Source organism: Leuciscus leuciscus (genome assembly GCF_965113295.1).
Source record: "Leuciscus leuciscus genome assembly, chromosome: 5".
Classification (NCBI taxonomy): Eukaryota; Metazoa; Chordata; class Actinopteri; order Cypriniformes; family Leuciscidae; genus Leuciscus; species Leuciscus leuciscus.
This window is the reverse complement of record NC_138729.1, coordinates 34397449-34415590: the sequence shown is the minus strand read 5'-3', so window position 1 is coordinate 34415590 and position 18142 is coordinate 34397449. Positions and strand designations below refer to the sequence as shown.

Below are 18142 nucleotides of genomic sequence, written 5' to 3'. Positions count from 1 at the left end.
TTGCTCTGAAGTCTGAACACCAGGACAAAGGTCTAATAAAAGAGCTGCCAGAAAATAAACACCATGGGAATTCTTTAAACGGAAACCTCATCTTGTATTGTCTACTCAACTGAGTGAAGTTTATGACCCTTGTTTTTATACAGTTAACATTTAATACTGTTGCATGGATAGATCATTCTAGATAAGCCATAATCATGTTTACTGGTGATAGCTTGTCAGTGAGAGTCTCTATTCAGTTACAGTAGGCCATAAACTAATCCCCCATCCCCCATCCCCCCCCACCCCCCCACCCCACCCCACAAGGTTTCTTCAAAGCAGAATTGTGAAACTTCAGTATTTTGCTGTCAGATGATGCACAAGTTTTTCGTTCTTGTGAAATCATCTGCCTATAACAACTTCTCCAAAATACAAAGCCCCTGTATATACCTTGTACCAGATTATGTAGCATGATATACTCTACATTTTCATCACATGTACATGTTTACAGTGGCAGAGTGACCTCTCACCACATCTTTTCTGTATTGCTGATTTCAGTGAATGATAAACTGATGTCTTGAAAAAGTAGGTTGTAGCCTGCATTATAATCAGGCCTATGATTAATAATGCATTATAATAACATGGGTTACCATTAAAAAGCAGGATGGGTTTCGTTAAATTATATATTAAATTATATGCCAATCAATATGGCTTACAAAAAGAAAAAACAGCCTAATTAATCCTTAAACATAAACTAAGTAGAGCATTAAGCTATAAGGAGAAAACAAATCTTTTAGGGGCTGTGAAACAATTAATCGCGATTAACCGCATCCAAAATAAAAGTTTGTGTTTACATAATATATGTGTGTGTACTGTGGATAATTATTTTGTATATAAATATACACACATGCATATATTTAAGAAATAGTTGCTTTACTGTATATATACTTTCATTTTGGATGCGATTAATCATTTCACAGCCCTAAAATCTTTATATATATTGTGACGAGCACTCCGAGGACTCATCAGCATCGCCCTGAGGAGCACCTGCATGCCCTTGTCACAGGCTGATCGGCCCCAGCTGCGGTTAGTGATGTTACGTCTGACACCGACGCTCCGAAGCTTGCTTCAAACTCGAACGGTCCTTGCAATGAACCACTGCTTCGGAGCTTGTATCATTACGTCACTAGTCACGTGAAAATGACTTCTGAAGCAAACACACTAGGTGTGTTCGACATCGGCTGCGGCTGGATGTAACCGATCGGCGAGAGTAGCCGCGTGCAGGCAGGGAAGAGCTGCAAACGGAGACGTGAAGTCATAGGGCTTGTTCGACTTCATGCAGCTCTGCGCAGACCGATCGGCGGCTGACTTGAAGCAGTACATGCCGGTTAGAAATTTTGTCCGACTTGATACAGCGCCGACGCCACATGACTGTGACGTATGCCATCAAAGTACCACGAGAGCGATTCGAGAGTAGCCGGAGAACTCAGCCAGCGCAGTTTCTCAAGAGCGGCTGCACTGGGCTGCAGGAGGGCTGATGACGACACAGCTGTTCCACGATTGGCCGGATTCACCGCATGACAACGATCACGTGTGTTTCGTGTTTATTCGAACACCTTTTGTTCATCTAAAGCTCACAAATCAGTTTTTTCATAACAGTAAACACTCTTTTCATGTCGTTGCGATGTTATATTGTGTCATGGTTATCAAATTAAAACTGATTAAAAAACGTATAGACTCCACTTCATTGATAGTAGCTTATGTTGAACTTTATTCTTGTTCAAACAGACGCTGCATGAAGCAGTACATAAAGTAGGCCTATTGAATGAAAATGTCTCTGAAACATCTGTGTATTATTTGGCAAATATTGCATTTATTTAACTTCAGCTGTGGTAAAGTACGCAAACACCACGTGAGCGGTCACTACGGGAACCAGAAAAGGCTTGTTCGACTTCATACAGCTCTGCGCAGACCGATCGGCGGATGACTTGAAGCAGTGCATGCCGGTTAGAAATGTTGTCCGACTTGATACAGCGCCGACGCCACGTGACTGTGACATATGCCATCAAAGTACCGCGAGAGCATTTCGAGAGTAGCCGGAGAACTCAGCCAGCGCAGCTTCTCAAGAGCGGCTGCACTGGGCTGCAGGAACCAGAAAGTGTCACTACGGGAACCAGAAAGTGTCCGACTTCACGTCTCCGTTTGCAGCTCCTGCACGCGGCTACTCTCGCCGATCGGTTACATCCAGCCGCAGCCGATGTCGAACACACCTACTGGTTCACTCCTGTAGTGAACCACCTGACTGCTTTGACAGCCCAATCCAGTGTTGACAGGTTTGAAACCTGGCGGCTGTATTTCTTATAAAAGTGAAGCCAAACCATGGCAACACTGTGGGTTGCAGTAGTCGGTGTCTCTAAAGCTGGTGAAATTGTTTAAAAAAAAAAAGATATCACCTTTCACCAAAGACAAAGAAAATAATATTTCTGAATAAAAACCATACCATTTAATGAACACTTTGTCTAAGCCTTCTGCATGTACCCAAAGCACACCCTCTGCCACTTTTTTTTATTATTAATTAGAGAACATATGAACATTGTTGCATAAAAATATGCATCAAAGACAGAAACTTCAAAAACCCTCTGCTACATACAAGTACAACCAGTTACACAAGCACATCCTTTTCAACATACAAAAATATCAGTCCCACCAGTTAACAAGTTAAGAGTTCTGCTTCCCACAGCTAAACAAGATAAAGCTTTCACATATGATACTGCCCTGCTAAAAAAAAAAAAAAAAACTATAGAAACCATTACCGAAATTCTATTGGATTTAATGGTTTTCATGAGAATTTTATTGGTTGTAATGGGAATTATAGTGGTCTCTGTGGGTCTCTACTGATATGTGTTGGGTTCTATTGGTGGGGGCATTAAATCCTAATGGAATATGTCCCAAACACACAACAAAAAATAATTCTGTAGTGGTTTAAATGGTAAAAGCCAATGGTTCCTATTGGTATTTTAATAGAAACCATTAGTATTTCTGTGATGGTTTCCAACTTTTTTTAAGCTGGTCTGATCTTCTGTCCTTGTCTAAAGAAATAATTACACACACACATCATGCTTAATGTTTTATTATCAAGGTGAACACATGAAATTCATCAGTATTTGTAAAATTCACCTACATAAATGAGTTTCACAGCACTAACACTGTTTCAGCTTTGATCGCCTCGGTAAACACATAATAAACGGGGCGTTAACATATAAGTCTACTTGCATTTTATGGTTGTCAGCTTTGTTGCATTACATTAACTTCACCAGGAGATGGTGCTGCAATTTTTCTATATGAATGAAGCTTCGAGTAATGAACCATTTTCGACCCAATTGTATCAGAAAGCAATAATGCTTCGAAACGCTTCATTTGGCCATCACTAGCTGCGGTCCATCAAGCAACAGCTACATAAGCCGCATGGGCTTTGCCAGAGGGTGAGACACATCTACATGAGACAGAACGCTAACGCCTGTTTGCTATCTTTCTTCAGAAAGCAGTGGTTGACCGATCAGCCTCTCAGGAGCACAGCCCAGACTCGCTGCTAGTGATGGCAAAATGAGGCTTCGCTACCCATTGCTTCACCCAAAGGTTCATTACTCGAAGCTTCATTCAGCATTGCTCACTAGTGACACCTAGCTACTGTGCAAAGAAATAGCAGACAAATTAATTAATTTTGAACCAATGACCTGAGCAGACATTTGTCCATTGCCTGGGTATAAAATAAAATGTATCTTTCTTTGTCTGAATTTACTTGTGCAGAGACAACTGTCACACACAATTAATTAATTATTCATAAATTGTTTGGATAGTGACAGTATGAACAGCAAAAGTGACACTGTGTTGAGTGCAGTGCTTATGGTGGAGGGAGTGTAATAAAGTAAACTACAAAGGAATAGTTTGGGGTGGGGAAAGTTAAGAATTGTTTCTGGGGGGGGGGGGGGGGGGGGGGGGGGGTTGTGCAGTGAACTGTTACTAGTTTTAGTGCAGTGTTGTGCTTATGGGACTGGGGAATTTTTTCAAGTGTGTTGGGGTTTAGACGATTCCTCTTCTTGGACAAAACCTCTCCAGCCACATGCAAGGGAACATAAAAATGCCAGTGCCAGCTGGTATAAATGAGGACACTGATGCTTCTGTTGAGCCCAGACAGGGGAGGATTTCCTCTTTCTTGCTGGCTCCATTACAAAAAGTAACAAAAGAGGTCACAAAAAGCAAACAAATCAAAAAGGGCAATCCAAATCAAAAAGCAGTCCAGTCCAGATCCAAAAATCCAAAGTAAGCTGGACTGGACTGCTTTTTGATTTGGATTGCCCTTTTTGATTTGTTTGCTTTTTGTGACCTCTTTTGTTACTTAATATAACAAGACTATAATATAGCTAGGCCTACTATAATTAATAATAACAATATACTATAACTATTCTAACCTGATATAATGTAATAATATACAGCCCTAACATATGACACAATAACGACAATGACAATGAGAGTTCTCTAACTCTCTGACACTACTACAACTATGGCGGGTGGATAGTGCCACGGATAACCTTCCGAAGGAGACAGTCGTGTACTTTTATGTGAGAGAAGGGGTACGTCGCACCACAGACGCATGACACCAACGTGTGACTCCAACGTCGCACCACAGACACGTGACACCAACGTGTGACTCCAACGTCGTTGAGAAGTACGTCGCACCACAGATGTGTGACTCCAACATGTGACTCCAATGTCACTGAGAAGTAGGCTACGTTGTACCACAGATGCAACTTCATTGAACTACGTTGCCACAACAATAAATTAATATCTCACCCTCTGTTTTTTCCCTAACTTTTCTTATCTTTCCTTTGATATCTTTCTTATCAATCATTGTTTCTTTTAATTTCTTGTGTTCTGATGACATTGAATATATCATTCAAATACAAATTGTGTATTGTATACAACAGTTTTGTATGTCATTTATGTCATCTCTGAATTGTTTACAAACATAATAAAAATATATATTTAAAAATAATTCACTCACTTTCTCCTGGAGATGAGGACTATGCAAATGATATACCATCAAAGTCGCAATTTTATGTCATTTACACAATTATTAACAACAACTTGTTGAACAGATACATTCATTAATTATAATCTATAAACATAATATTCTGGACTGTGTCATTTCTGAGTTTTTACTTTTGATGGTGGTAAGAATTTTAATTAACACAGCTGACCATATGGCTGAATACACAACATGAAACTATTCGCAATATTGTTTTCAGGAGAAGGTGACAAGAAAGTATTTTAATAGCCTATTATTTTCAAGAAATTAACAATGACAAAATATAAGACAGGGAAATAGTCTTTGTCACAAAATGCAAAACAATGTAGGTGCATTTTCAAATGTTTTAACTAGGGCTGTCAGTAACCAATTATTTTTATTTATTCATATATTTTTTTGGTAATAAAGACAGATCTAAGTGAACAATAGCCTTTAGTATGACTTAAATACATATAACAAATGAGGCAATAATAATTGGTTCAAAAAAAGTATCAAAAGTGATTAAACATATTGTTTTATTCAACAACACTATTCAAAATACATGAAAAAATGTATAAACAATGAACTTATGTATATTATGTATTATAATATGCCAGCAGAGGGCGCCAGAGGCCTGGCGATTGTTGTTACACTCATCAAGAGCAAACCATTGTTTATCTAATGTTTAATTGCACTTAAGCTGTAATGTTTGGCCACATCTTTAATAGAAATGCTATAGCCAACAGTTTGATTTTGAAACCTCAGACATCAATTTGCATATTTAGAATTATATTGGTTCATTCTCCTGTTGTTGGTGTATGTTTTTAAGTTGCTAAATCAGTTCAACAGCAAACGTTTCGTCCATATTCCCAAATGCACGTTATTGTGGGGAAAATATAAGCATATAATAAAATAATACAAGGACCGTACATTTTTGCTACAAACTCAACTCTGTTGAACAGAATAGTACCAGAGGATAGGATCTTTATGTTGTCCCACACCCTTAATTTCATTTTCTTTCTTCTTTGGAAAATAAAAATTGCATGGAGACTTGTCCATGTCACTCAAAAATATTATTTTTGGGATTTCCTTAGAAAAACACAATGGCTCATTTCAGAGAAATTATGAAAACTCTTGAAACCATTAACATTTACTGTACAGCTCATATATTTATCTTTCTTGTTTCTTTTCCAATTTTTTTTTCTTGTTTGCTCAGCATTTTGCTTTTTTTAATCATTACTTGAAGACACTGTTTGTACTCTGCTTGCTCACTTTTATTAAAACAGTGAATGGTAATGATATATTTACATTGCTTTATTGTATGTTGTGGGAAGCGGTCTATACCCAGCTAACAAAAAGACGTCCCTAGAACGTCACTGAACGTCCTCTGCGAACGTCCTCTGGACGTCTTCATGTAGGGTTCTTTAAAATGTTAGCAGGACGTTGCGGGGGACGTTCGCAGGACGTTTGCAGGACCGTCGTGCGACGTCCCGAGGGACCTTCATGGGACGTTTGGAAAACATTCGGGGACCTTTGCAGAACGTTCATTAGAAGTCCTTTTAACATCCTTTTATGCTAAGCAGTCTGATAACACAAAATTGAAACTACCCAACGAAAAAACACACAACAAGGAATATCAGGAAACAAAATACTTTTATTTAACAAAAAAGTGCGTGTATGTTGTGTATGTGTTTGCGTGTTGCCAGGTTTACAGCTGAAACGCGTTATTACTCCTCCACATCTGATTCCACTCGTATGCTTGGAACCTAAAACAAAGTAAAACAAAATTTAAAACTTTAGGTCTATACAGCAATTTTTTAAAGATAATTTAAATATTTTTTAAATAGGCTACGGGATCATTGCGCCCTATAGACTAGTGGTTTTATTCACAAACACATTGTGCGGTTATTACAGTGTCATTGTTACAGTGTAATTATATATTTAAGTAATATTAATTAAGTACATGTACTTACTAGAGTTAGGGTAGGATTAGGGTTTGGTTGAGGGTTAGTTGCATATAATTATGCATAATTAACTGTTACTATTGTAATGTAACAAGGACACTGTAAAATAAAGTGTTACCCATCGTGCTACTGTCTGTTTGCATACACAAGCACAGAATCATAGAGATTTATGAATTCGGGAAGTCTCCTGGTACTGCGTATGGCACGAGTTTATGCTTTCATTTTGCGTGCTCTTTATACACATAAATGACCCTTTACGTGCCGACGCACCTTTTTTAGTAGCCTATACATTTATAAATAACACACACAAAAAAAACCCCATTAAGCTCTCCCTGGGTATCGAACCCTTATGCTATATGATACGCACTTTTTGCGTGCATGTACGCACTTATTTAGCGTAGGCTACATAAGATATGATGGCCATATGGTATAATTCGTTTGCAAAAAAAAATCAATTTTTTTAAATATATATACTATTAACAATTGACAACAGTATATTGATCAAGTTGCCAGACATGCTTGAATATATACATTATATTTGATTAGACACAATTCACAAGAATCATCTTGATGCCAGAGGCGTCACCAGGCCCTTTTTAGGGGGACTAAACTTCTACCTAGCCCCCATAAAAACGTGTGATTAAGTGTAGGCTACACAAATTCGTGTTCACTTCAGTTTTGTTATAATCAGCAAATAAAAATAAAAATAATTCAAAATCAAAATATTAATAAAACTAAATTGAAAATGAAAATAACCAAACCGTTCTCACTCCCAAGGCGTCAAAAACTGAAGCATGGTCAAGAGCCCCCGGCGTCACATAGAGGGCTCCAAAGGCGCCCCTCGCGTCACTCTGTGACTAATTTGGAACTCCGTTGCTTTCAATTGGAAACCTGCGGCGTCAAAAACAGACGCGAATTTTATCAGTAGGAAATCGCGCTGAAGAAGTCTCATTCCGACACAACACATCGCGATATTTGGAATCAGTTCACGTGTGCCAGATGTTGGTAAGTAGTGTAAATACGCTTTCTTCCTAGTAATAATGTTTGATATAATGTATGTTCTGTTTGTCGATATTAATCAGATTAGCTCATGTTCAGTCACTGCATTATATCTGTCATCTCCACGGAGGTTTTGCGTTTCATTACTTTCTAATTCAAAACAGGGTGATTAAACATTGTCTGTCACGTGACGTGCTATAGGCCTAGGCCTCCAATCAGTTAATCATATTCATTTCAGGTTTAATGTAGTACAATTAGTTCCAAAGTGGTAGTAGAAGCACAGTAAAAACAACACTTACCATGCTTTTACCACAGTAACATTAGGTTTACTGTGATAAGTGTAGTAAAAAGACAGTAAATACTTACCATGCTTTTACCACACTATTGGAAGTTTTAATGTGATTTATTATAAATGCACAGTAACCACAACGCTTACCATGCTTTTACCACAGTAACATTAGTTTTACTGTGATAAGTGTAGTAAAAAGACAGTAATCACAATACTTACCATGCTTTTACCACACTATTGGAAGTTTTAATGTGATTTAATATATGCATATTAAAATCCAAAATGTGTAAGGTAAATCAGTACTTTTTCCTTTAAATAATACTATATATTATACATAATGATATTTTCTTTTCTCTTTTTTCAGCTGAAAAGACCAAAAGGGCCTTTCGGACTCAGTCAGCCCATTATTGTATGAGGAGAAGTAAACGGAGGAGACGGACAGCTGCAAAGGCAAATATTCGCAATGGTATGTATCTGTTGGTTTTAACCCTTAATCAAACATTTTATCAAGCATTTGTTGTTTCTTAAAACCTTTTCTTACAAAACCCATAGCCCAATCAGTACAAACATAGTCTCAGAGTCTTAATAATTCACAAGATTTAACAAGTTGTCAAATTCGTACAATACTCGTACATATTTGTATACTCGTACATAATCCTGCAGATTTTACTCCTACTGCTGTCATTGGCTACTGCCTCAATTCCTGTACATATGTATCGCAATATTTGTAAATCAGTTGCACCCCTTCTTGGAAAGTAGTCGGATGTCCCACACACTTTCAGAAAGTTTATATTAATTGCATTGTATTCTTTAAAATTATTACAAATTGGACCCTGTCTGTTCATGTTCCAATGATACATGATGTGTCTCCACACCTCATAACCTTCCTCTGTTTGCAAGAGTGGAAAAGCTAATCTTACTTGTCACATGACATCAGATACTCGATTATTTTGTCGTAATCAGACCAGTTACACTGCTGATACCTGTCCCGTTTGCATTTAAATCATTTTATTTTTAAACAATCAGTAACATATCCTCTTGTGGTCCCAGGGGAAGCTGTTGTCACTCAGGGCAGCTTACATTCCTGGGATCCAGAATATAGGAGCAGACACTCTGTCGAGACAGGGGCTGAGGCCCGGGGAATGGAGGCTCCACCCCGAGGTGGTGGAGCTGATATGGAGGGAGTTTGGCCAAGCACAAGTGGATCTGTTTGCGTCTCGAGAGACGTCTCACTGTCCACTTTGGTTCTCCCTCACGCATCCAGCTCCTCTGGGACTGGATGCTATGGTACAGACGTGGCCGAGGCTACGTCTGTACGCTTTTCCCCCAGAAGCTCTGCTCCCGGGAGTTCTGGAGAGAGTTCGCAGGGACCAGGTCCATCTACTTCTTATAGCCCCGCGCTGGCCGGGCAGAGTATGGTTTCCCGATCTTGTGTCTCTCCTCGACGGGCCTCCTTTGGAGCTACCCGTCAGGAGGGACCTTCTGTCCCAAGCGGAGGGCTCGATATTTCACCCCCGACCAGAACTGTGTAACCTGTGGGCTTGGCCTCTGAGGGGGCCCAGCTCATAGAGTCAGGTCTCTCAACTGAGGTTGTGGAGACCATTCTTCAATCCAGAGCTCCCTCCACGAGGAAACTTTATGCCCTGAAGTGGAGAGTATTCACTTCTTGGTGTAGTGACCGTCGGTTGGACCCAGTTAACTGCCCAATTGGTACAGTGCTGGAGTTCCTGCAGGACCGGTTCACTGCAGGTCTGACCCCGTCCACTTTAAAGGTTTATGTGGCGGCCATAGGTGCTTACCACATTCCTTTGGGTGGAATGTCTGTGGGGAAAGACCCCTTGGTATCTCGTTTCCTTCGTGGCACCTGGAGGCTGAGGCCTGCAGTTCGCTCTAGGGTGCCACCATGGGATTTGTCCGTTGCGCTGCAAGGCCTTTCCCTGGCCCCCTTTGAGCCTATTGAGGAGGTTCCTGAGAAGTTCCTGACTTTGAAAGCTCTGTTCCTTCTAGCTATTTCTTCTCTCAAGAGAATAGGGGATCTTCAAGCATTGTCGGTTGCCCCGTCATGCTTAGAGTTTGCACCGGGTATGGTTAAGGCTTTTCTGCATCCGAGACCGGGTTATATCCCCAAGGTCCCCACTAATGTGGCTAGACCTATTGTTCTGCAGGCCTTCTGTCCTCCTCCCTTTCAGAATGCGGACCAGGAGACGAATAATTTGCTTTGCCCAGTTCGGGCGTTAGACGCTTATGTCCACAGAGCTGCCCTGTGGCGTAAAAGTGATCAGCTGTTCGTGTGCTTTGGGTCCCCTAACAAGGGATCTCCAGTGTCTAAGCAAAGAATGAGCAAGTGGGTAGTTGAGGCTATTTCGCTTGCTTATGAAGCGGCCGGGCAGCCTTCTCCTATGGCTGTCCAGTCGCACTCTACTAGGAGTATGGCGGCCTCCAAGGCCCTTATTTCAGGAGTTTCTCTCCAGGACGTGTGTGATGCGGCAGGCTGGTCCTCACCGCACACCTTTGTCAGGTTTTAATCCTTGGACCTGGACTCTACACCAGGGTCTCAGGTCCTGTCATCCTAGTGCTGCTCTTTATGATTTCACACAGGACAGACATTGGTAGCTATGGTGGCGTTGGTATAGACGTTCCCATAGCGTCAATTTCGACGCAACGCGAGTTCCCTTGAAAGGGAACGCCTCGGTTACGACTGTAACCTCGGTTCCCTGAAGAGGGAACGAGCGTTGCGTCACCTTGCCATATCTCCTTCATGCCTGTCAGCTGCTACTTCAGACTTTACGAAGCTGCCGTTCTTTGTTTTCAAGCAGGCTTTATAGTTTCCTGGTACGTGACGTCACCCGCATCTGACGTTCCGCCACGCCATTGGACTGATTTTACATGTGCTTCAAGACATCATCACGCAAAGCGTTCCCATAGCGTCAATTTCGACACAACGCTCGTTCCCTCTTCAGGGAACCGAGGTTACAGTCGTAACCGAGGCGTTTACCTTACACATTTTGGATTTTAATATGCATATATTAAATCACATTAAAACTTCCAATAGTGTGGTAAAAGCATGGTAAGTATTGTGATTACTGTCTTTTTACAACACTTATCACAGTAAAACTAATGCTGTGGTACTGAGTCGCTATATATCACTGTTAATGCGTTGCTTCCTGTACCCCAGTTAATCGGTGGTTGTGATGATCGCGGTAAACAGTAGCCTGTGGGGATTATATGTGGGGTGATGTCGTCTTTTGGTAAGTGTCATGTAAGATGTCTGGAAGATTGTAGTGGAAAGAAAAGCACTAACATCTGTCACGGTTCATGAATTCACTGACTCTTTCTCGCGATGTGTTTGTGCATATGTGTGTGTGTGTGTGTGTGGGCGTGGTCGCTGATCAGCCGCTGATTGTCATCAGCGCCAGCTGATTCTGATCAGCGATCTCTATTTAAGCTCATGGTCTTTCGTCCTGTGTTTGTCAGATCGTTGTGGGATTTATCCCTGTGCAGTGTGGTCTTCGTTGGTGTTCCTGGTTCCCGTTTTGGAGTTCGTGTTGAGTTCTGTCTGCCTGTCTTCTTCCAAGGATCCTGTCTCGTCTCATCACATCACGGGTTCGTGTTTGTGTTCCTGTCAGCCTGCCTCATCAGAAGGACCTCATCTCATCTCATCACGCCAAGGGATTCGGGTTGCCCATCTGCCCCCTGCGCTACCAGGGATTATTGGACTGTGTGATTGATACTCCTTCTACGTGTTCATTCAGTAAACCTGAGTTCTTGCATTTGCATCTTCTGTCTTCATTGAAACGTTACAGAACGATCTGACCATCATGGATGCAGCGAGAACCCCAGACCTGGCCGAGTTCCTGTCCAGAAGCGCTACGAGGATGGACCAGCAGGAGGAAAATTTAGCCCTGACTGGACGCGCTGTACAAGCCTTGGTAGCGCAGGTGTCCGAGCTCACCCAGCGGATTCAAGAACTAGCGACTCCCACTGTGCCACCCACACCGCCAATTCCACCCACGCCCCCGCCGACCAACCATCCACCTGAGCCGAGATTACCTGCTCCAGAGAGGTACAACGGTGAGCCACAACTATGTAGAGCATTTCTAACCAAGTGTTCCATGTTTTTTGCTCTGCAACCCCAGACTTTTGCTTCAGAAAAAGCCAAGGTGGCTCTGGTTCTTACCCAACTGTCTGGACGTGCGGCTCAGTGGGGAACGGCGGTGTGGGAAAATCGAGATCCATGCTGTTCCTCGTTCCAGTCACTCGCTGCTGAGATGAAGAGGGTGTTCGATCGAGCGGTGGCCGGAAGAGAAGCTGCACGTCAACTAGCTGATCTTCGCCAGGGAAGTCAATCAGTCACCGACTATTCGATCGAGTTCCGCACCCTCGCCGCGGAGTGTCACTGGAACGAGGAGGCGCAGTGGGATATGTTCCTGCATGGGCTGGCTGACCGTATCCAGGGGGAGATTTACGCCTTGGATCTTCCGAAGGATCTTAATGGACTGATCGAGCTGGCCCTGCGGGTGGATGCCCGACTGCAGCGGGTGGAACAACATGCCCGCAGGACCCTGGTTCCAGAGACCTTCGCAGCCCCCCGGGCCAGTGGCGGGGATACGGTCAGCCCAACCTTCGATCACGAGCCCATGCAGGTGGGTAGAGCTCGGCTCTCCCGGGAGGAGAGAGAACGACGGAGATCCCGGGGGTTGTGCCTTTATTGTGGAGGAACTGGCCATTTCATCAACACCTGCCCCGTAAAAGAGCGAGCTCGGCAGTAAGCAGGAGGCTACTGTCGGGCGGGATCTCCACCAGCAAGACCTCCTCCACTCTCCTCCCGGTGAGACTGCAATGGGCAACCCGATTCTACAACTGTCATGCACTCCTGGATTCTGGGGCCGAGGGGAATTTTATGGACTTATCTTTGGCACGTAAGCTGCAAATTCCCATCATACCACTCACTATCCCGATTTCTGTCAACGCACTCAACGGACAAGAACTGCCAGTCATTTCATTCACTACTGATTATCTGACACTCATAACCTCCGGCAACCACACAGAAGAACTCTCATTCCTACTCCTTGACTCTCCTCACACTCCGGTGGTCCTCGGTCATCCCTGGCTCACCCAGCACAATCCCAGGGTTGACTGGGGTCACAATTCTGTGTCTGCTTGGAGCACTAAGTGTTATGCGTCTTGTTTAGTGTCTGCCTGTTCTTCGGTGTCCAGTTCTGTTTTGCAGGAGGAGTCGGTGAATTTGTCTAACGTGCCCGCGGAGTACCTCGACCTGAAGGAAGTGTTCAGTAAGTCTCGGGCTGCTTCTCTTCCTCCGCATCGTCCCTATGACTGTGCTATAGATCTTATGCCAGGTACGTCTCCGCCTAAAGGCAAGTTATACTCTCTTTCAGTTCCGTAGAGGGAGGCCATGGAGAAATACATTTCTGATTCTCTAGCTTCCGAGTTCATTCGTCCTTTCTCTTCTCCGGCGGGGGCGGGGGCGGGGTTCTTTTTTGTTGGTAAGAAGGACGGATCTCTGCGACCGTGTATTGATTACCGAGGGTTGAACAACATCACGATAAAGAATACTTACCCTTTGCCGTTGATTTCTTCAGCCTTCGAGCGGTTGCAGGGAGCCTCTGTATTCACAAAATTGGACTTATGCAATGCATATCATTTGGTTCGCATCAGGAAGGGGGATGAATGGAAAACCGCATTTAATACCCCCAGGGGCCATTTTGAATATTTGGTCATGCCCTTTGGGCTGTCCAACTCCCCAGCGGTTTTCCAGGCACTCGTCAATGACGTGCTGAGAGATTTACATTTACATTTACATTTATTCATTTAGCTGACGCTTTTATACAAAGCGACTTACAATTGCTATATATGTCAGAGGTCGCACGCCTCTGGAGCAACTAGGGGTTAAGTGTCTTGCTCAGGGACACATTGGTGTCTCACAGTGGATTCGAACCCGGGTCTCTCACACCAAAGGCATGTGTCTTATCCATTGCGCCACACCACCCCCTATCCCACACCACCCCCTATGCCACCCCCAAGAGATATGGTTAGCCAGTTCATATATGTTTACCTGGATGACATATTGATATTTTCTTCTTCTCTCCAGGAACACGTTCAGCACGTCAGACGAGTGCTTCAGAGGTTGCTAGAGAATGGGCTTTTTGTCAAGGCGGAGAAATGCGCTTTTCATGCACAGTCTGTTCCTTTCTTAGGTTACATCATCTCATCTGAGGGAGTGCGCATGGACCCTGACAAGGTTAAGGCTGTGATGGATTGGCCAAGTCCAGATTCCCGTAAGGCCCTACAGAGGTTTCTGGGGTTTGCCAATTTCTATCTGCGTTTTATTCGCAACTTCAGCCAACTAGCCGCACCTCTGACTGCCTTGACCTCCCCCAGAACGACGTTCAGGTGGTCCGATACAGCCGAGGCTGTATTCGCTAACCTCAAGAGCTGCTTCAGTTCAGCTCCCATTCTGATTGCCCCTGATCCATCACGTCAGTTCGTGGTGGAGGTCGGCGCGTCAGAGGTGGGGGTAGGTGCAGTTCTATCCCAGCGTTCTTCCACAGATGACAAGATGCACCCTTGCGTGTTTTTGTCCCATCGTTTATCGCCTGCCGAACGTAACTATGACATTGGTAACAGAGAGTTGTTGGCAGTCAAGTTAGCGCTGGAGGAGTGGCGTCATTGGTTAGAAGGGTCGGGGGTACCTTTTATCGTTTGGACCAATCATAAGAACCTGGAATATATTAGATCTGCCAAAAGACTCAACTCCAGGCAGGCTCGATGGGCACTTTTTTTCGGTCGCTTTGATTTTTCACTCTCGTACCGCCCGGGGTCCAAAAACATCAAACCCGATTCTTTATCTCGTATTTTTGATCCATCCGATAGTTTGAAGATAGTTATCTCCACACTCACATGGGAGGTCGAATCGAAGGTCAAGACGGCCTTAGAAGGGGTAACGCCTCCGCCCGGTTGCCCACCGAGTCGTTTGTTTGTGCCAGAGGGGGTTCGGTCCGACGTTATTCGATGGGGTCATTGTTCCAGCGTAGCATGTCATCCAGGGGTAAATCGCACCAGTTTTTTGGTCAAGCAACGATTCTGGTGGCCATTAATGGCTCGCGACATTCGGAGTTTTGTTTTGGCTTGCTCGGTTTGTGCCACTGGTAAGACTTCCAATCGACCCCCAGATGGGTTACTCCAACCGCTGTCTGTCCCTTCGAGACCCTGGTCCCATATAGCGCTAGATTTTATAACCGCCCTCCCACCCTCCCAGGGTAAGACGGTCGTTTTGACCGTAGTGGACCGGTTCTCGAAGGCGGCTCATTTTATTCCCTTGCCCAAATTACCTTCTGCCAAGGACACAGCGGTGGCTGTCATAGATCACGTCTTCCGGTTACATGGCCTCCCGACAGACGTGGTTTCTGACAGGGGTTCCCAATTTGTGTCCAAATTCTGGCAGGAGTTTTGTAGATTACTGGGAGCGACTGTCAGTCTATCTTCGGGTTACCATCCCCAAAGCAATGGGCAAACCGAGAGGGCCAACCAAGATCTTGAGAGAGTGTTACGATGTTTGGTTTCCAAGAATCCTTCCTCCTGGAATCAGCAACTTTCATTGGTGGAGTACGCCCATAACTCGTTACCAGTGTCATCTACGGGCCTATCTCCGTTTCAGTGTAGCTTAGGGTACCAGCCACCAGTTTTTTCTAGCCTGGAATCCGAAGTCGCGGTCCCCTCCGCTCACGCCTTCATCCAGAGGTGCTATCGCACATGGACCAGAGCCCGCGAGACTCTGCTCCAGGTGGGAGCACGCACCAAGGCTAAGGCCGATCGCCACCGGTCAAGGCCTCCCGTATACGTCGTGGGTCAAAAAGTGTGGCTTTCTACAAGAAACATTCCGCTCCGCTCCGTGTCTAATAAACTAGCTCCCAAATTCATTGGCCCATTCACTGTCACCAAGATCATTAGTCCGGTGACAGTCCGCCTCAAACTTCCTCCAGCGTACAGGAGAATTCATCCCGCCTTTCATGTCTCCAAATTAAAGCCCGTGTTTCGTTCTCATCTTAATCCGCCAGCCCCGGTTCCCCCACCGCCGCGACTCGTAGATGGGGAACCTACGTATTCGGTAAATCGTATTCTGGACTCGAGACGGAGGGGACGCGGATTTCAGTATCTGGTGGACAGGGAGGGTTACGGTCTGGAGGAGAGAAGTTGGGTTCCTGCAAGAGACATTCTGGATCACTCCCTTATTGATGATTACAATCAACAGGTAGGTCCTCCTGGGAGCGCCAGGGGGCGCTCCTAGGGGGAGGGGTAATGTCACGGTTCATGAATTCACTGACTCTTTCTCGCGATGTGTTTGTGCATATGTGTGTGTGGGCGTGGTCGCTGATCAGCCGCTAATTGTCATCAGCGCCAGCTGATTCTGTTCAGCGATCTCTATTTAAGCTCATGGTCTTTCGTCCTGTGTTTGTCAGATCGTTGTGGGATTTATCCCTGTGCAGTGTGGTCTTCGTTGGTGTTCCTGGTTCCCGTTTTGGAGTTCGTGTTGAGTTCTGTCTGCCTGTCTTCTTCCAAGGATCCTGTCTCGTCTCATCACATCACGGGTTCGTGTTTGTGTTCCTGTCAGCCTGCCTCATCAGAAGGACCTCATCTCATCTCATCACGCCAAGGGATTCGGGTTGCCCATCTGCCCCCTGCGCTACCAGGGATTATTGGACTGTGTGATTGATACTCCTTCTACGTGTTCATTCAATAAACCTGAGTTCTTGCATTTGCATCTTCTGTCTTCATTGAAACGTTACAACATCTCGCTGCTTCTCTTTAAGGCGTTCGTGAGGCGTGGGTCCTCCCTTTTGTCCTCGGGACCATTTTGCTGGTTCCCTGCACAATCTCCCTCTCGTTCTTCCGTGTTCCTATGAACTTGAGTCCACCCGGATAAACACGGTGCTTGCGCTGCCCTCCGTGTCGCGCTGATCGGGCCGGCGGGAATTCATAAGGGCACAGGATTTGTATCGTCTACTTCCTTTCCTGTTTTAGTGTGATAGAAAAGTTATGATCAATAATAATTGACTGTTATTTGTACGAGAACCAGTGTGTGCGCGGCTGCGCGCGCGAGTGTGTGTATGTGTGTGTGCTGCACCAGCTCTATCTGTTATTCTTTTCCGTGTCTTTAGTTCAGCTGTGTGTATTTTGTTTAGATTTTGTTTCTGTTATTTACTTGTGTGTCGTTGCTGACCTTGATTATTATTATATTTTCTTTTGGTTATTTATTTTTGGGTTTTTTCCAAACTCAGCTGTTTATCTTGTTTTCTCCCAGGAACTGAGGTGGCCAGGCGGGAGGACCTTCGAGTGCATTGTGGTGGTGGTAGTGTTGCAGTGGGTGACACTTTTGGAGTGTTTGTGTGTATGATCCAAGTGCACGGTGTGTGTGTGAGTAGAATTACGCTTTTGGAAAAGCCATTAAGTGGTCCTTCCGCCGGTAGACTCAGCCTGGTTGTTTTACTTTTTGTTTGACTGAAACTCCTCCTACCCTCGTGGGTAGAGGACTATGTTGGTGTGTGCCATTCATATTGCCCCCCTGTGAGCACCTGTTTTTGTGCTTTAACATTTGTGCATTGAGCGCTGAGCGCCTTTGTTTTAAGAAAATATACTGTTTTTAACTATTTTTGTATGTCAATAAAATACCTTTTTGTAATTTAGTTGTACTCTCGTCTCTAACCTCCCTGACACACACGAACCTGTGGGACCTAATGCTAATTGCTGGGTTATTTAGATATTCCCTGATTTATTCAGGGTGGCGTAGTCGACAATTATCACCATAAGCAAAGTAACTTATTGAAATCCTAT

At 44.1% G+C, this 18142-nt stretch overlaps 1 long non-coding RNA gene across 1 annotated transcript; it reads left to right on the top strand.

The window, feature by feature from the left end:
- The first annotated feature begins 11440 nt into the window (after window positions 1-11440).
- On the top strand, window positions 11441-18142 carry LOC309498480. Its single transcript, XR_014205962.1, has 3 exons — window positions 11441-11541; window positions 17122-17504; window positions 17613-18142. It is a non-coding gene; the product is annotated as an uncharacterized lncRNA (long non-coding RNA).